This window comes from Taudactylus pleione, unplaced genomic scaffold (genome assembly GCF_031769625.1).
Source record: "Taudactylus pleione unplaced genomic scaffold, aTauple2 ptg000547l, whole genome shotgun sequence".
NCBI classification, from domain to species: domain Eukaryota; kingdom Metazoa; phylum Chordata; class Amphibia; order Anura; family Myobatrachidae; genus Taudactylus; species Taudactylus pleione.
Genome location: NW_028284949.1, coordinates 4,369,020 through 4,389,840, shown reverse-complemented (window position 1 = coordinate 4,389,840; position 20,821 = coordinate 4,369,020). Strand labels below are relative to the sequence as shown.

The 20,821-nt window shown below is 42.7% G+C and overlaps 1 long non-coding RNA gene and 1 pseudogene across 2 annotated transcripts in view; both read right to left on the bottom strand.

Moving 5' to 3' along the window:
- LOC148500808 (uncharacterized) overlaps positions 1-20,821 on the bottom strand; it is a 59,319-nt pseudogene that overhangs the window by 25,563 nt on the left and 12,935 nt on the right. Inside the window, exon 6 of the transcript XR_015870128.1 lies at positions 14,787-15,676. The product of XR_015870128.1 is annotated as an uncharacterized LOC148500808 (transcript). The remainder of the gene's footprint in view (positions 1-14,786; positions 15,677-20,821) is intronic.
- LOC148500809 (uncharacterized) lies at positions 1,964-6,953 on the bottom strand. Its single transcript, XR_015870123.1, has 4 exons — positions 6,481-6,953; positions 6,192-6,289; positions 4,204-4,315; positions 1,964-2,146 (listed from the first exon to the last, which is right to left on the bottom strand). It is a non-coding gene; the product is annotated as an uncharacterized LOC148500809 (long non-coding RNA).

Here is a 20,821-nt window from a genome sequence, read left to right as displayed (position 1 = left end):
CGGTATATAAGCTCCATATGACAGCCGCACTCGGCCCTGATACTGTATGCAAGGGAGCTCGCTGTCGGTGTGTGTTACAGTGATCGGCCAGGAGTATTAGCACTCCCCCTACCCAGCACCACGTATACCAGCTCTGCTCGGCTTCCCTGGATAGGAGCTACTGACTACATTATACATTATTACTCTTAGGATTAACAACATCTACGGGTGAGTTCCTCTAAATTACGGGCTCTGTCATTTACATACCGGGACTAGAACCTTGACAGCATACATGTGGATTACCTCACAGAGTTCTCATACATTCCGCTGCCACAGGGCACTGTATATTGGATAACCTCTTAAAGTTAATGTGAATGCTAGGCAATATTTTTCCATCTTCCTATTGGATACAATAGATGCCATACTGATTATCAGTGTTGCAGTTTATTGTGTATAAGAGCGCAATATTAGCCATTCAAGTAGTGTCCTGTGATTTTTTATTTTTTTTTATTAGATATCATTTGTTTCATCAAGTGAAAAATGTGTTTTATTGTATATTGATACTTGTTCTTCACATCTTCCTGTCTAGTAATACATTTTCTAAATTATTAACAGCACTCCAGCTCCACACTCCTCTTCTCTGTGGTTGCTATTTTTAGTGGGCAGTGTAACCCACTGTGAGAGCTATCGTCTAGACCAGGAGTGGGGAACTTTTTTTCTGCTGAGGGCCATTTTGATATATATAACATTATTCGTGGGCCTGGTGCAGGCCACGCCCCCTGCATGTGATGTCACAGGGGGCGGGGCCATAAACACTGCTGATTACAGCAATCCTCGGAGCATCGCGAGGATGCTCGGGGTAGCTGTAAGGACAGCGGTGTGACCGTCTGAAGCTTCCTAAGGATGCTCCTGGCGATACTGCTGTATAGATTCTGGCTGCAGGGTGCCATTCTAGGTACCCTGCTAGCCAGATGAGGCTAGCAGAGAAAAGCTCAGAGGGCCAGACAAAAATGACTCCGTGGCCTTAAACGGCCCCCGGGCCTGAGGTTCCCCATACTTGGTCTAGACTTTAGGGTGACCCTAAGCATACACCAGCTATACTTCTTTCTTCCTCGGCCTAGTGGGCGATGTCCTAGGTCTCCTCTTCCACTCAGACTTCTCCGGGGAGGAGGACGTTCTAGCCATTTGGATTCGGGCCACAGATATGCTCTCTTGCTGTAGGCCACATTGCTGGTGTCCGGTTTAGGTGACACATTCTGCTCTGTTGTCCCACCGGCCGCTCGTCAGTCCTCTTTGTTTGTGGTGGCTACCGTACCGCTATCTCCATAGGGATCCAGTTGGGTGTGGACATCAGGGACATGGATGCAATGACAGGAGAGGAGGAGAGCAGGAGTATAATACGGGCTGATAGCTCCTGATGTATGAGATACACCACAGAGTGTGGGGAGGAGACTGGTCAGATCTCTGGGCTGGTAACACACAGTGACATGATCTGAGGGGGAAAGCAGGAGTATAATAGGGGCTGATGGCTCCTGATGTATGAGATACACCAGAGAGTGTGGGGAGGAGACTGGTCAGATCTCTGCGCTGGTAACACACAGTGACATGATCTGAGGGGGAGAGCAGGAGTATAATAGGGGCAGATGGCTCCTGATGTATGAGATACACTAGACAGTGTGTGGAGGAGACTGGTCAGATCTGGAACTGTAAAGACACAGTGGCCGCGATTCAATTCAAACCAATGCTGAACAGCCCCGGGAGGGAACTTCTGGAGTTATTCAATTCACCGCAATGTTTAACTGGGTGTTTAGTCGTAAGAACCGGCACGCTCCAACTAAAGTGCAGGCCGCGAGGCTGTTAGCGCCACGCTAAGCCAGAAAATAGCCTCGTGGCTGGCACTTTGGTCGGATTTTCGTCGGATTTGCCCTCGCACCCTCAGGAGGGTGCGAGAAGAAATCTTATTTGGACTAAACAGCGCCCCCAGTGACATGTTGTGTTAAGGAAAGCAGGAGCCTAATACGGGCTGATAGATCCTGATGTATGAAATACACCAGAGAGTGTGGGGAGGAGACTGGTCAGATCTCTGGGCTGGTAACACACAGTGACATGATATGAGCGGTTGATGGATCCCGACTTCCCCACTGGACAGATACTTTCCCTCATTAGTCTGTAGGAGAAGAGATTGCCGTAGTGACAGAGGAGGGTGTAGGATAAGAGATTGTTGTAGTGACAGAGGAGAGTGTAGGATAAGAGATTGCTGTAGTGACAGAGGAGGGTGTAGGATAAGAGATTGCTGTAGTGACAGAGGAGGGTGTAGGATAAGAGATGGCTGTAGTGACAGAGGAGGGTGTAGGATAAGAGATGGCTGTAGTGACAGAGGAGGGTGTAGGATAAGAGATTGCTGTAGTGACAGAGGAGGGTGTAGGATAAGAGATAGCTGTAGTGACAGAGGAGGGTCTAGGATAAGAGATTGCTGTAGTGATAGAGGAGGGTGTAGGATAAGAGATTGCTGTAGTGGCAGAGGAGGGTGTAGGATAAGAGAGTGCTGTACTGACAGAGGAGGGTGTAGGATAAGAGATTGCTGTAATGACAGAGGAGGGTGTAGGATAAGAGATTGCTGTAGTGGCAGAGGAGGGTGTAGGATAAGAGATTGCTGTAGTGACAGAGGAGGGTGTAGGATAAGAGATTGCTGTAGTGGCAGAGGAGGGTGTAGGATAAGAGATTGCTGTAGTGACAGAGGAGGGTGTAGGATAAGAGATTGCTGTAGTGACAGAGGATGGTGTAGGATAAGAGATGGCTGTAGTGACAGAGGAAGGTGTAGGATAAGAGATTGCTGTAGTGACAGAGGAGGGTGTAGGATAAGAGATTGCTGTAGTGACAGAGGAGGATGTAGGATAAGAGATGGCTGTAGTGACAGTGGATGGTGTAGGATAAGAGATTGCTGTAGTGACAGAGGATGGTGTAGGATAAGAGATTGCTGTAGTGACAGAGGAGGGTGTAGGATAAGAGAATGCAGTAGTGACAGAGGAGGGTGTAGGATAAGAGATTGCTGTAGTGACAGAGGAGGGTGTAGGATAAGAGATGGCTGTAGTGACAGAGGAGGTTGTAGGATAAGAGATTGCTGTAGTGACAGAGGAGGGTGTAGGATAAGAGATTGCTGTAGTGACAGAGGAGGGTGTAGGATAAGAGATGGCTGTAGTGACAGAGGAGTGTGTAGGATAACAGATGGCTGTAGTGACAGAGGAGGGTGTAGGATAAGAGATGGCTGTAGTGACAGAGGAGGGTGTAGGATAAGAGATGGCTGTAGTGACAGAGGAGGGTGTAGGATAAGAGATTGCTGTAGTGACAGAGGAGGGTGTAGGATAAGAGATGGCTGTAGTGACAGAAGAGGGTGTAGGATAAGAGATGGCTGTAGTGACAGAGGAGGGTGTAGGATAAGAGATTGCTGTAGTGACAGAGGAGGGTGTAGGATAAGAGATGGCTGTAGTGACAGTGGAGGGTGTAGGATAAGAGATGGCTGTAGAGACAGTGGAGGGTGTAGGATAAGAGATGGCTGTAGTGACAGTGGAGGGTGTAGGATAAGAGATTGCTGTAGTGACAGAGGAGGGTGTAGGATAAGAGATGGCTGTAGTGACAGTGGAGGGTGTAGGATAAGAGATTGCTGTAGTGACAGAGGAGGGTGTAGGATAAGAGATGGCTGTAGTGACAGAGGAAGGTGTAGGATAAGAGAGTGCTGTAGTGACAGAGGAGGGTGTAGGATAAGAGATTGCTGTAGTGACAGAGGAGGGTGTAGGATAAAAGATTGCTGTAGTGACAGAGGAGGGTGTAGGATAAGAGATTGCTGTAGTGACAGAGAAGGGTGTAGGATAAGAGAGTGCTGTAGTGACAGAGGAGGGTGTAGGATAAGAGAGTGCTGTAGTGACAGAGGAGGGTGTAGGATAAGAGATTGCTGTAGTGACAGAGGAGGGTGTAGGATAAGACATTGCTGTAGTGACAGAGGAGGATGTAGAATAAGAGATGGCTGTAGTGACAGAGGAGGGTGTAGGATAAGAGAGTGCTGTAGTGACAGAGGAGGGTGTAGGATAAGAGAGTGCTGTAGTGACAGAGGAGGGTGTAGGATAAGAGATTGCTGTAGTGACAGAGGAAGGTGTAGGATAAGAGAGTGCTGTAGTGACAGAACAAGGAGAATATGTGACTGTTCTGTACTTAGTGATTATTACTCACCTGTGCTGATAGCTGTAGGGATTTCCTCCTCCTTACACTGCTGATCGCCCATCACATACGTCTCTTCTTCCTCTTTTATATCTTCTACTTTAATAATAATTATATTTTTCCCCTAGAATAGTAAATATCACAATGTAAGGAATCCTGAGTTACAGAACAGAGGCCCTGATTCAGAGCCGGACGCTCTGAAAGAGCGCTCGCTCTGAATCAGGGCGTTTTTTTTTTTTTTTGTGCGGCCTCCTGGCCGCTCGCATAGCTGTGGGTGACCACCCACAGCTATAGCGAGCGGCCAGGTTGATGGTCGCGATGGCAAAGACCATCGCGACCATCGGGCTTGCGACGAGACCCTTTTGGTAGGGTCTCGTGGCCGCAAGCCCCAGAGAGATTTCGGCTCTAACAGAGCTGAAATCTCTCCACTGACATCACTCGTGATGTCAGTGGGGCCGCCCCTAAATGGCAGGCGTTCTCATGGGAACGCCTCCGTTTGGGCAGCCACCCCCCCGGCCTGCCCACCAAAGGGGGCGAGCTGTCACTCAACATCGACAGCTCGCCCCTTTGGTGCGAGGCGAGACCCGGAGCGACGGATTGCCCGTTGCTAGCCGGGTCTCGCGCATGCGCATTACGGAGCCGGCTCCGTCGTGCGCACTGGCCCACCATCGACACCGTTGCGAGCGCTTGCGAAAGGGTCTGAATCAGGCCCAGAGACCATACAGGAAGAATATCAGTGTATAATAATATCAGACCCACACAGCTGCTGTACAGATGATACATTGCGGAGTCCCTCTGGTATCTGGGGGTTAGGGGGTAAGTAATAAGCATTACACAAGGTAATGACCATACTGCACTGAGGAACTGACAGGACAGAGCAGGACTGAGTACCGTCTCCTCCTCCTCTCTTATATCTTCTACTTTAAGATCAGTAGTAAAGCTGCATACACACGTAAAGATTTTCTGTCCAACCATCCAACTAGTTGATTGGTTGGAATGAAAATCTGGTAACGTATGGGAGTAACTGATGATCAGCAAGTTGCTTCTAAATGCCAGAAAACAAATGAAAATGGTCGTTCAGACAAGTTTGTTAAATACAACAGTTTTTGCCCATTTTCCGGCATTTGGGAACAAATTGCTGATTATCATTTGCTTTCATACCTTACCAGATTTTCATTCCAACCAATCAACTAGTAGGATGGTTGGACAGAAAATCTTTACGCGTGTATGCAGCTTAGTTTAATAAAGTCTGATTTAATTTAATGAGACAAAACCCCTTTATGGCTGTTATATTATACCTTCCTGATCAGACCATATATCAGATTTGCTGTGTGTCCCTTATACATTAGTAACAGTGAAATAAATCTGTATTGTAATAATATGCATTATGCTGGAGGGAATAACAAGTGATATGATACATGATGGAAAGGGAAGGCAGAATTCACAGCTCAGTGATACCCTGACATTACACTGTAGCTCTATTACACAGGTATCACCTTTCCCCCTATACAGACACCTGCAGCTCCTCCCACATTGTCAGTGTCCTGATGGAAGCTGATAAAGGTACAAAGCTCACACTGAGTTGCTGTGACCTCACTGTCCTGTGTATGAATTACCCAATCTGCATAGTGCTTCTGTACAGCAAGTCTGCCAGGCTGTCACTCAGTCTCTGCCTGCTTACACAGAGAAGCTCCTTCCACCTAACATGTTATCCTGCTGCATAGGAGCGAGAGAGAACGTGGGACATATTTATTTATGTATAAACACTACAGGTATATTATGTATAATATTCAGCCGATATTTAATTACCCTCCTATACTGTAATGTTATATCAATCAGGGCTTAACCCAAATTAATTCAGAAACAATGAAAATAACATTTGATAATGTCAGATTTAATAAACTGAGATTAAATAAAAGAAAGTCAGGTTATATCACTGATACAACCTCACTACAGACCATACAATGAGAAATCACTGATATATTGGTGTTTCCACCTACCTGATCCTCCTGTGGGACACTGTGATTCTCCTCTGTATCATCCTGGGAATAAAGAGGACGGGGACATCTCTCTGGGGTATTCCTGTTACTGGCTCCATCTGTAGGAGACACACAGTGACTGATTACACTGTATATATGTGATTATCAGATGATGTGTATCTAGGTGGCCCCATCTGTAGGAGACACACAGTGACTGATTACACTGTATATATGTGATTATCAGATGATGTGTATCTAGGTGGCCCCATAGCTGCTCTCCCCATTACAGTACATGACAGTCTCCTCTTACCCAGTGATGTGAGGGGCCGGTGATTCTCCATCATCACGTCCTTGTACAGACCACTGTGTCCTTCTATTTACTCCCACTCCTCCATGGAGAAATAGACAGTGATGTCCTCACACCTTATAGGAAACTGACACACACACAATAACAGGACACCAGAGTCTGCTCCACCTGTATTACAACAGGACAGGGCACTAGAGTCTGCTCCACCTGCAAAGCAGGGCATAGGAATCTGCTCCACCTGTACTATAACAACAGAGCAGGGTCTGCTTCAGCGCAACTATAGTAAAGTACACCAGAGACTGCTCCAACTGTACTATAACAACAGAGCAGGGTCTGTTTCATGACAACTATAATAAAGTACACCAGAGACTGCTCCACCTGTACTATAATAACTATTATTACCAGTTACAATAATGTCTCCTGTTTACTCCTCTTCCCCTCTCATCCGAAAGAGATGTTACACACATTACTTCCGGCTTGTGCGTTCCAAGCCTCAATCATCATTTTCCTTTGGGAGTCGGGTTAGTTACAAACCACGGTGAGGGCAGCCGTGATGTATTATTGGAATTGTAGTCTGGAACTCTATTACTCATTGAGTATTGTCCGGGAGTTCGAACTCCAACTCCCAGAATGCATTGCAGGATCAGCCTACTGTGACGAAGGGTGATTACTATATTCTAGTGCTACCATCAAGTGGTTTATATGAGAATGACAGAATATAGAAACTTTACCAGGATCCTTCTCTTCTACTGCCATCTTGTGGCCAAACAATGATGGTGCGCCCTATGAAATGAAGTTTGAGAATAATCGAATATAATACTTTTATATAATTTTGTATTTTCAGCTATGACATCTTGTGGTCAGTCTGAGAATTGCAGCTAATGACATAAATCATCACTGCTCTCCAGTGGTCAGTTTGAGAGATAAATTAGATAATACTTTTATCCTGATCATTGCATTCTCTTACTGCCATCTTGTGGTGAGCTAATGAACTGCAGATGGTTTCATGTGTAATTACTGCTCTCCAGTGGTAAATTTGAGAGTTACCATATATAGTGGATCTGGTCATCATCACTTAATTTCTACAAAAGCAGGTGAAAATGAACATTTTCACCTACTTTTCAGAAATTTAAGGGATAATTTATCAATGAGTTTTATAATATGCAACGAGTGATAAAACTTGTTGCGTATGATAATGGTGCTCCAGCTAATCAGCACCTGTCATCTGTTTGAAAAATGACAGTTGGGAGCTGATTGGCTGGAGCACCATTTATCATACACAACGTTTTTTACCACTCGTTGCGTATGATAAAACTCATTGATAAATAGGCCCCTAAGTTTTGGGGGCATTCGTCATAAAGGTTATGCAGGAGGTATCACAGATATCTCCTGCTTACCTTTCACTAGAGATGTGCCCTGCTGTCTCCATACACTAGTATGGGGACCTAAATTCCTCAAATTCCAAAAATACAATATTTTTGGAGCATGGCTGTGGGAGCTTCTGCCATCTTCATATGGCATTTGCTCCCGCACACCCGCTCTGGAGACCCAGGTTGCTATAAGGGATCCTTTCGGATCCCTCCGCTCCTTTCCGGCTTTTTTTCGCCAGGGCTTTGTGCACCTATGTGAACTCTACCTCATGCAAGCGCACTAGAACTGCCAAGTCAGACTCGATAGTACTATGTAGCAGTGAAAACATTCGGGGAGACAGTTGATTTTCCAAACAGCTGCCTCCGTGCCGAAGCAATGATAATTTGTCCCAGCGCTCGGCGCGAGTTAGAATGTTAATTATAGAGGTCCGTCCATAATGAATATGACATATAATACATTTACTCATATCATTGTATAATCTCCCGCTGCCATTTTATAAATCTGTGAAATGCAGATGGTTTCATATGTAATGACTGCCCTCCAATGGTAAATTTTAAAGTTACACTATATAATAATTTTATCCTAATATTATGTATTTTATCACTGCCATCTTGTAGTCAGCCAGTGAACTGCAGATGGTTTCATATATAATGACTGCCCTCCAGTGGTAACGTTGAAAGTTATACAATACTAGCGTTTGCCGGCAGCTTCGTCCGCGTGGACGTCTATTACAGGGGCATAACTAGGGGCAAGCGGGGCACGTTCCCCGGGGCCAAAGGGCAGTTCCTGTAAAGGGGGGCATCACTGGACAAGGCAGGGTACCTGGTGGAGTGTCTGCTGCTGGACATCCTGCCAGATGTTACTTTCCGACTCACTGTGCTCACACTGCTTTGTCACCGCTCCGGACCAATAAGAGTAGGATGGGGCGGGGAAGCAGCAGGAGCCAGCGTAGCTCCCGGAGGGGTCATAGGTTTCGGTAGGTATCCTTGCTGTATTTAAGGATCCCAATCAGCAGGGTTTTGCCTTCGGCGCTCCTGCATAGTAAATGGGGCTGGCAGTGTGACAAGGCAGTGGTCCCCATAATTACTACAGCAGTACCCATCGCCCTTTTCCCCTGCAGAGGCAATGCCTTGTGAGAAACGATAGGTGGGAGAGGATGGTATGCGCCTCCAACATTTCTTGTGTGACTATATCTATTGTCAGACCAGCAATGATTGCTTTCATTACAAGTAGCAGGAAAACAAGCATAGGTGATTGTATTAGTGGTGAAAGGAATCAATTACCAGTCTATAAATCAGGGGTACTACTCTGTGGCATAGTATAATTTGGGGGTACTACTGTGTGGTACAGTATGATTTGGGGGTATTATTGTGCCATACTATGAATTGAGAATACTAATGTGTGGCATACTATGAAATGGGGGCACTTACTGTGTGGCAACCTATGATTTGCGGGTACTACTGCAGTTACCGCAATTATACACTATAGCCCATATTTTATTCGGCATTGAGGACCGGGGACTAATCTTAAAAAAATTGCCGGGTCCCTGGGGATATGCTGTGGCCAATCCCTGACAGCTGCCCTGCAGCCCTTGAGAGAGAAAGTGCTGTCATTCAAATAGGCAACTAGCAGCCAATCACCAAAGGCACCAGATTTAAATGACGGTGGTGCTATTTTGCACGGGCTGCAGTCCAGGTGTGGCTGCCTGCTGATGCAGGCGTGGTCACCAAATCCACACCTGCTGATACATGTTAGAGCTCAGAGGCTGCTAGAGGAACACAGCGGATTCTAGGTAAGAGGCTGCAGGGGAGACAGGAGGGGAACGGGGGAGCATAATATGTAGGGGCATTACTGCATGGCATAATGTGTAAGGGGCATTACTGCATGGCATAATGTGTAAAGTGCATTACTGTTTGGCATAATGTGTAAAGGCAGGGCATTACTGTGTGTTATAATTTGTAAAGGACATTAAATTTTGACCCACTGTAACAAGCTATAAAGAACACATTGGGGGAAATTAAATGCAGGTGAAAGGTGTGAATTGCTGTTGCCGCGCCGTGTAACACAGACAATGGCTGCCCGTCTCTCACCCTTTACCTGGCCTGCCGAATGCCTGATTTGCTGAAACGTTCTCGCTACCCTACGGGGTAGCGAACTCTTTTGTGCAAGATCCTGCTCCTTTTAAGCGCGCAATCTGCTGAGCTGATTTGCCCGGGCGAATGGATTCACCATTAATTGAAATCCCCTCCATAGTGCACAGGGAGGTAGTTTTTCATTTTGCCCTGAGTGCCAAAACCATAGTTATGCCTCTGTGTTATGGCTCAGCTGAGCTCTTTTTACAAAGACAGTAGTGGCATCTGATATGGTGATGTATATTTAATATGTAGTCTTCATCTTGGTGCGCCATCTACTGGTTTGACATGTATACTGCAACTTCATGAGTCAAGATAAGCTGCCTGATTAGTGCTTAATATATAGTTGGATATGTATTTATATATGCATACATATATAACTGTTTGAGTTCAGGGTGTGCAATATATGTATTATGGACTTGAGGAGCCTGTTCAAATTCCAATAAAAAAATTTGTTGTCTCAATAGTTCATGTACAGTAAAAGTATTCTTGTCCCCCAAAAAATATATATTTATATACATCTAGTAATTTTTGGCTTATTGAGCTTGCACACTACATGCGCTGAGTGTCAAGCATCTGGTTTTTGTCTCCATAGTTCACATACAGTACCAAGGAGTACATTTCGAAAAAAAAAATAAAAATAAAAAAATAAATATATATATATATATATATATAGTATGTACAAACACAACCATTACAATATTATAAGTATAGAAGCTATAGATAACTTCTCTATGAGGTCATCCTGTAAATTGCAAATGGTTTCATATATGACTGTCCTCTAGTGGTATATTTCAGAGATATAATATAATACGTTTGTCATTAATATTATGTATTCTCTCACTGTCATCTTGTGGTCATTCAGTGAGCTGCAAATGGTTTCATATGTAATAACTGCCCTCCAGTAGTAAATTTGACAGTTAACACTATATAATACTCTTATCCTTATATATTCTCCCTCTGCCATATTGTGGTCAGCCAGTGAACTGCAGACGGTTTCATATGTAATGACTACCCTCCAGTCAGGGAAAAACGCAGGATTTTTATGGGGGGGTTCTATATATACTGTACATATATATATATATGTATATGTATATTTGTATACACATATATACATACACACATACCTTACACACAAACATATGTCACATACATTACTAAAAACTTACCTTGCAGCAGATCTGATAGGGACAGGATCTAGCAGGCTTGCATCATGTTCTTAAGCCCCGCCCCCTCACAGCAATGTTGCGGTCATTCGCAGATCAATCAGGAGGGTGGGGGGCCAAATGACTCTAAGCTAATTAAATTGTGTCATATTGGATCCGCCTCCTACATATTGACCCGCGAATCGTGGCAAAATGCAGCGAGGGGATGAGGCTTAAGAACACGTTGCCTGCACTCTAGTTTGTCAGGGGGTGTTTCTGGGTACTCAGAAACCCCCCCTGCGTGCACTACTGCCAGTAGTAAATTTGAGTTACACTATGTAACGCTTTTAATGTTATCATTACGTATCCCCACATTGCCATCCTGTGGTCAGCCTGTGAAATGCAGATGGTTTCATTAATGACTGTCCCCCAGTGGTAAATCACAAAGTTATACAATATAATATACTAGCATTTGCCCGCAGCTTCACTCGCATGGATGTCTGTTATTGCTCAGTGGAAAAAATTTTCGCAGACAGTTGTGGCATCTAATATTGTGATGTATATATATTGTAAACATTGATCACGAAATGTCTTTTTAAACTATATTTGCAGTTTTTCCTTCAGGGATTAACACAAAAAGATGATTGGGGCTGCTAACTCGTGAGCAAGCCACTTAACCTACAGTAACTCTGAAGGTTGCAAATAACATGAGCAGCGACTCTATGACAAGTATTTGTCTTGGTGCACCATATACTGGATTGACATGTACAATGCAACTTTATGAGTCAAGATAAACTGCCAGATTAGTGCTTAATATAGTTGGATTTTCCTGTGAAATAGATTTTAAGAGATTATATATATATATATATATATATATATATATAATCTATGATTGCGTTCTGGTGTACAATATATGTATATATTGCATATATATTTATATAAATATAGTCATTTTGGACTTAAGGAGCCATTGCAAATTCCGATAAATAAAAATGTTTTTGTCTCCATAGTTCATAAACAGTCCCTAATGGTATATTCCCCACCACAACAAAAAATTTTTTATATACATCGTCATTTTTGGCTTGTGGCGCGCCTGCACACACTGAGTATACAATACTTTTGTCCATATCGTTACGGATTCTCTCACTGCCATCTTTTGGTCATCCAGTGAACTGCAGATGGTTTCATATGTAATGAATGCCTTCCAGTGGTAAATGTGAATGTTACACTATATTATACTTTAAATCTTATCATTATGTAAACTCTCACTGCCATCTTGTGGTGAGCCTGTGAACGGCAGATGGTTTCCTATGTAATGACTGCCCTCCAGTGGTAAACTTGAGTGTTGTACTATTTAATACTTTTATCCTTAAAACTGGGGCAGACACACAAGCAGGAGATAAGATGGGTGGAGCTGGAGATCTATAACTAATAAGAGTTAGAATAGTAACAGCAGCACAGAGTATTCCAGCTGATCTAATTCCTTCGGTTGACATGGATGCAGTTAGGCAACAGAACAGAGTAATTATACAAGGCTGCTGTCAAACTGGTGCAGTAATATTGTGCTGTGACGTGCATCTGTATAACTATATGTGGATACAAAATTATATATCCAAAGTGAAGTGATCTGAAGCATCCTGTCATTTTTCATCATGTGTAGTCAATATTTATTAGTTTACTTTTGTTTTTGGTATAATATGGTCCTTTCGTCAGAGATGTAATCAGTCTGTAGTTTGTTATACAGATATTAAATCGTGACAATAACAGTCCTGTAACATCCAGTTATTCAAACATCCCTTTTATTATTGTCTTTACAAATTATTGTAATACATTTCATTTTACGTTAAGTATTATAATCTGCAGGATATGAATACTGGCACAGTGCTGTAATTCAGTCCACAACACAGAAATACAAGAGATAACACATTATATGTACAGGTTGAGTCTCCCATATCCAAAATGCTTGGGACCAGGGGTATTTTGGATATCGGAATATGCCGTGTTTTGGAATATGTGCATTCTATAATTTTAGATCAATAAGACCCAAATTTAAACACAGAATGCATTTATGTTTCATATACACACAGCCTGCAGGTCATTGTATACAATATTTTCAATAAGTTTGTGGCTCAAACAAAGTTTGTGTATATACATGAAATTCATTTATGTTTCTTATACACAGAGCCTGAAGGTATTTTTATACAATTTTTTTTTATAATTTTGTGCCTTAAACAAAGTTTGTGTACATTAAACCATCAAAAAACAAAGAATTCAATATCTCAGTCATGCTAAAAAAATTCTGTATTTCGGAATATTCCGTATTTCTGAATATTTGGATATGGGAGACTCAACCTGTACAAACAAAATGCTAAAATTTATCATAATAAGAGATAATGACTGGACAGCCCAGTGTACCCATACAGGTGTTTATCTGAGAGCAAATCCCCAACACTGCAGCGATATCACAATGACAGGAGACGGGAAAAAGGGGCACACGTGTATGACTAAGGGGTCTATTTACTAAGCAGTGTTAGGAGACAGAGTGAAAAGTGATAAGAAAGTGATAAGGTGCCAGCCAATCAGCTCCCAACTGTCAATTTTCAAACACAGCCTGTGAGACGACAGTTGGGAGCTGATTGGCTGGCACCTTATCACTTTCTTATCACTTTTCACTCTGTCTCCTAACAACGCTTAGTAAATAGACCCCAAAATCTTTTATTATTTTCATTTTGGAAAATGGAATATTAAGACAAAACACAGTGTAAATGTCCGGTACCCAAAGTGACTGAATGAGTCGTAGTAATTGTCTGACTGACCAATATCCACCCGGCTTATACTGAAGTTTGTTCTTCAGTGGCCCTGACCTCAGCCCGTACTCTGGCCTATAGCTGACTGCCCTGTCCCTGGTTACATCTCTATGTTATATTCCCCTGCCAGCTGTGGCCTAGTGTGACTAGCCTGATAGTTCTATACTTCCTTGGGAAATCTCTGGTAATATCAGTGTTTTCATAACATCATGTCACTAGATTCTACACCAAGGCCATCACAGAACATGTGCACCACTGACAGGACAGTTATACACTATTCCAGCTTTACTAACAATGTACAGACACAAACCACCGTCACACGCAGCTGTGTTATGTCACATGGATGTCATTACAGATCAGTGCAGTGTGTTGTTTACTATCTTCCTACCAAACTCTTTGATCTTGTTTATTGTAGATCTTTAATCAATGTATAATTTTCCTCTAAGTATTGCACAGTGTTATTGGCCTGGTCCCTGTGGCCCTGCAGCTTTTCTCACTGCCAAATAATCTTCATATCCTGATCCTGCAAATAACTAGTCGTACATCATTCCCGCTAGGAGTGGATTTTATCTAAATTGTCATATATTCGTATATAGTGTGAACATACAAAATGTAATTTACACCTCATTAAGCAGGGACACCAGTCTAAGCTTAAATTGAATTCATGCTTGTTGTAAACATTTTCTTTAAAAATTATATTACTGCAAACACCGCTGCAATTTTTAAATATTTTTAGACGCTCATATACATTGTTTTTCTCTTGTGTGAAGTTTCTGATGACTTAAATAAAATGATTTTTGTTGAAAGCATTTTCCACATTCAGAGCATGAAAATGGCCCCTCACTTGCGTGAACTCTTATATGTTTATAAAGATCTCTTTTCTGTGAAAAACATTTCACACACTCAGAACACGGAAATGGCTTCTCACCTGTGTGAGTTCTCCTATGTGCAGCAAGTGTTCCCTGCCGTTTAAAACATTTCCCACAAGCAGAACACGGAAATGGCCTCTCACCTGTGTGAGTTTTCTGATGTTCAGCAAGTGATCCCTGCCGTGTAAAACATTTCCCACATTCAGCGCATGGAAATGGCTTCTCACCTGTGTGGATTCTTTGATGATTAATAATCTCTGATTTCATTTTAAAACATTTCCCACAATCAGAACACGAGTATGGCCTCTCATCTGTATGAGTTTTCTTATGTACAGAAAGTGTTGAATTCTGTGTAAAACATTTCCCACATTCAGAACATGAGTATGGCTTCTCACCTGTGTGAGTTCTCTGATGTACAGTAAGTGCTGCCTGGTATATAAAACATTTCCCACACTCAGAACATGAATATGGCCTCTCACCTGTGTGAATCTTTGTATGTCTATTAAGCTCTGCTTTCAATATAAAACCTTTTCCACACTCAGAACACAGAAAAGTCCTCTCAGCTGTGTGAACTCTCTTCTCATGTACATAAAGACGTAACTGATTTGTAAAACTTTGCCCACATTCAGAACATGTAAATGGTTTATCATCTGTATAATCTGAGCTGTGTGTAACAATACTGGTATTATCAGGGGAACATTCTTGATGATTAGAAGGATCAGATGATAGATCTGCACTGTGATATGCTGGGTGTACACTTGGGGTAATGGGGATTTCTCCTGGAGAGTCCTGTGAGAAGTTATTATTGTCTAGGTCACAATCTGGAGATAATATGAGATGTCTCCCCGAGTTATTCCTGCTGTTGTGTCCATCTGCTGGGAACAGAATAAATATATGGGAATTAGAATCCCTGCAGCACTATACCATACTGTGTTACTATAATAAGACGTGCATTGCTGTACCCCAACATTTCCATACAGTCAGTGACCTCATCGTTGTCACGTCTCAGTCTGTGATTTAGGAAGACAGAGAGTAACTAGGTTCTATTACATGCTATGGTGTAACATTGCTGTCTGTCTTATGTTACATGTTATGGTAAGTAGTGATCACACTAGACACAGACGTGTATTTGCTGATGTTTGTAATGAGGAGGTTTAGGGTGTAGGAGTAACACTGGCCGGGGAGTAGTCACTAAATAGGACACAGGGGGAGATGTATCAAACCTTAGAGAGATAAAGTGGAGAAGCTGCTCATAGCAACCAATATAACATGTAACACTAATAATGTAGTTTATGCCATAGAGTGTAAGTGTAATACAGGTTATATAGGGCAGACTACGAGAGCATTAACAGTCCGGATTAGTGAACATTTGAGAAATATAAGCAACAAGGTTTGAAACCCATCACTTTCAGCACATTTTATAAGGGCACATGGGGGCATAAAAAATGTCTATGGTATTAAATTAGAGCGAGGTGACTTCCGGTTCCGGTGTAGATGGAGTAAGACGCTCCCTCCTGGGCTCCACAACCACCGCACGGCAAACCACCGTTTACAAGGCATCTGCCTCCCAAACCGGAACGCTGACCAACCGCTCACACTCTGACCGCTTAATGGAAAAATATTTATCCTCTCATACGCCGTCAAAACCACAGCCGCAGCGCCTGGAAAAGAGACGGGTGGATCCCAACATGGCGGCTGACGGGGAGAATGGCGCGGCTACTCCGGCATAAAAAAAAAGCAACAGCGGGACCACCAGACCTACACTCCCCACAACTACCAGGTACCCCAATAAAATGCCTTGAGGTAGTAGAAGCCATCAAAACCACGATGGCACCGCTTCTTTGTCAGGCAGTGGCTGATATCACAACACAGCTGCAGCAGCTCTCACACAGAGGACCTCATTCAGAGCCGCTCGCAAAATGCGAGCGCTCACTCTGAATGAGGGCGGCCGCATCTCTAAAATAAGCCAGCCTCCTGGCCGCTCGCTAAGCTGTGGGTGACCACCCACAGCTTTAGCGAGCACCCAGGGTGATGGTTGTGATGGTCAAGACCATCGCGACCATCAGGGCTTGCGAAGAGACCCTTGTGGTAGGGTCTCGTCTGCCACAAGCCTCAGTGAGCTTTCGGCTCTATTAGAGCCAGGAGCTCACCACCGACATCACGAGTGATGTCAGTGGGGCCGCCCCCAAACGGCAGGCGTTCCGTCAGGAATGCCTCCGTTTGGCAAGCCACCCCCCCGCCTACAAAACGGTGCAAGCTGTCGATCACCATCGACAGCCGCCCCTTTTGTAGTAAGCCCCGGAGCGAGAGAATTTCCCTCTCGCTCTGGGGCTTGCGCACGCACAGTGCGGCCGCTGCGCGTGCACAGGGCCTCTACATCGACCCACTTGCGAGCGCACCGGCGCTTGCGAGTGGGTCTGAATGAGACCCAGAGTCACTACAGTGTAACATAGACAAGGTGAAATGTTCCAAGACCTAACTGGTCTAAAAAAAGAAATGAAACATCTGAAAAAAGATAATTACCATCTGATAATCAAAATTGAGGATTTGGAGAATCGCTCAAGAAGAAATAATTTAAGACTAATAGGTCTTCCTGAAAGTATTAAAGGGCAAGCTCTGTCTAAACTACTTGCACAAAAACCTAATCTGGTCGGCATCAAGACGCACTTCTCCCCTAATGTGGGAACATTTTTATCTTTCAAGACATCTCAGCCCAACTTTCCAAAGCTAGAAAAGCATTCTCTCCCATATGCACCCGATTGGTTAAAGCACAAAGAAAGTTTGCTATGATTTATCCGGCCCCCCCTCTCCGCATCTGAGAGAGATACCTTTCAAGATTTTACAAATCTAGCCGACGCAAATGCGTTTCTACAAGAAGATTCTCAAACCCGTAACACAGACATTGCCGATACTTAGTGACAACTTCAGTACATACAGCAGTTATAGGAGAATGATCAGGGGAAAAAAAAGACGTTTGTGAGCCCCATTTAAGTTAACGCTTCACACCTTTGCAGCGTCAGATGTCGTCTAGTTTTAAATGAGTATTCTAAATGCCGGACGGTGGTTTTAGCCCACAGCCGGATTAACGTTTATTGATTTGTATACACCAATAGGTGTTACTACTGCACTAATGTCTCACCTGAAGTCTTTGCTACTTTATTTTTGCTCATTACATGCAATATATGTTAATGTTGTTTCCTCAGTCCCTCTTGTCTTGTTGTGTCTCTTACCTAGTGTGTCCTTTTCCTCCCAAGAAGGTTTAGATTAGAATTTACAGTTACTACCTGATAAATCCATGTTTCCGCGCTCATGTACTATAAATATCAAGTTTCTTGATTTTGGCTGAGATATGGCTAAATTGAAGATAGGTACTTGGAATATAGGGGGTATAAATTCCCCGGCGAAAAGACGCAAGGTCTTATTATACCTCTCTAAACAAAATATTGACTTAGCATTTATCCAAGAAACTCGTCTTGTGTCATCAGAAATCCGAAAACTGAACATGGCTAATTCTAGCCGCTGCTCCATACACTTCAAAGGCCGGAGGTGTCGCTTATACTGGTAAGAAAATCCATAAGTTATGACGTGACAAATATGGAATGTGATGTAGATGGTAGATATGTTATTGCAGAAGGTAAAATTGAGAATTCCCCATTTACTCTGTGTAACATATATGCTCCAAATGTATACAAGAAATCCTTTTATCAGACTATCCTTACAAAATTATCTAAATTCATTAATTGTTCGCTTATCGTAAGAGGTGACTTTAACCTCGTATCCTCAACATATCTGGATAGATCGAATCCCAATAAGAACACCTCACCCCTCCCTAAATTGGGAGTACCATTACTCGCTAAAAATCTTCAGTTGGTAGATATCCGACCGAACGAGAGTATACCTGCTTGTCATCTGCCCATGGCACATTTTCAAGAATCGATAATATTCTTCTGTCACATTCATTATTACCCAATGTATCTTTAACCACAATTGAACCGTTTGTATTATCAGATGAAGCACTCATGTGGTGTGATCTAATGGTTCCTAAAGGCCCTTACAAACAATGGAAATTCCCTTGTTTTCTATCCCAATCCACCAAGTTCAAACAGAAACGTGAATCTTCTTGGGAAGAATATAGGTCAAATAATCTAAAGCACTTCAAAACGAATCCTAAACTATTCTGGCAAGCAGCCAAGGCTGTCATTCGAGGCGAAATAATTTCCTATATAGCACTGCGTAACAGAAAGTATTCAACCTCTTACCTAACTCTTCAACAGGCTTTAACGTTAGCAATATCAAACCTTTAAAACCTCATCCTCGCCCATAAGCAAACAAAAATATCTCCAGGCTAGAATGCACTTAAATGAATTTCTACAAGGACAAGGAGATAGATATTTATTCTTTATAAACTACCGATACCATAAATTTGGTAACAAAACAGGCCGACTATTCACAAACCTTCTACGAGGGACCCATCCCCCTATGATTATTCACCCTCTAAAACTACCCTCCGGGAACTTAACCTCATCAGCCTCACAAATTTCAGAAGTAATGCATAATTTCTATGTGGCACTATACACTTTCACCCCATCTGGAGAAATATCCCCCCCCAATCCTCCCCTATAGATGAAAGGCATTTACCACCCTCAACAGATCCAGGATCTCAAACATTCTGGAATCTATTAACATACCCCCAAATATCTGAGGAAATTTCTCAGCAAATCACTGAGCCAATAACCCTTCAAGAGGTTCTAGAAGTAATTAAGACTTTGAAATCAGGCAAAGCCCCAGGACCGGATGGATTCGGAAGCGATTTCTATAAAATACTTATTCGAATAATAGGAGAGCCTTTAGTAACCTTATTTAACTCTATAATATCTAGTGGAAATATTCCTCCTTATTTCAATTCTGCCATCATCAAAGTCCTCCCCAAACCTGGCAGAGACTTATCCTCACCCACCTCATACAGACCGATATCCCTACTAAACACAGAGTACAAAATTCTAATAAAAATACTAGCTAATAGAATAAAAGATGTCCTCCCTCATGTCATCCATAAAGACCAAACAGGTTCCATCACTGGCAGACACTCTGTAGTGAACATCAGAAGAGTAATATCCACGATATCTCATCTAACTAGACAATCCTCAGATACCCCAGCTGCCATACTGACTTTAGATGGCGAAAAGGCCTTTGACCTTGTGTCCTGGCCACATCTATTTCATAGTTTATCTCGTTTCGGCTTCTCTAGTATTTTTATTCAGACCCTCAAAGCCTTATACAATAACTCTAGTTCTCAAATCTCAAGGGTCAGTCATCTATCCCCTCATTTTCAAATTCAAAAAGGAACCAGGCAGGGATGTCCCTTGTCCCTGATCGTTTTTGCTCTAGCAATTGAGCCTCTAGCAATAGCACTTAGAAAGTCTTCATCATTTCAGGGCATATTGAAAGGTTCGGTTGAACTAAAAGTAGCTCTGTTCGCAGACGATATGCTCTTATTCATCTCTAATCTACTGCTATCTATTCCCAATATTATTCATTTAATAGACGCATTTGGTCAATTCTCAGGATACAAAATCAATACAGACAAATCGGAGCTTCTCCCAATAAAAGGTTAGTCTTCAAACTATAATTCCCCACAAATTTAAAATTTTTTTTAGCCAAATTACCCAATCCTTCAAATACCTAGGGATAGAGATCTCAGCAGATCTCTCACAAATCTATAAACTAAATTTTTCGCCAGTAATTTCAAAAATTACTAATATGCTTGCGAATTGGAAACAGTTACCCATCTTTCTTAGATCGGATCACTGTAATAAAAAGCATCATTTTCCCACAGATATTTTATGCAATGCAGATGCTTCCGGTAAGCCTTAATGATAATGACATAAAAAAATCTAACACGTGCTATAACTCAATTCATCTGGTAAGGAAAAAAGTCTAAGATTGCTAGAAACCAAATGGTTAAGCACTAAATCTAATGGTGGACTGGGTTTACCAGACTTACACTCCTATTCCTTATC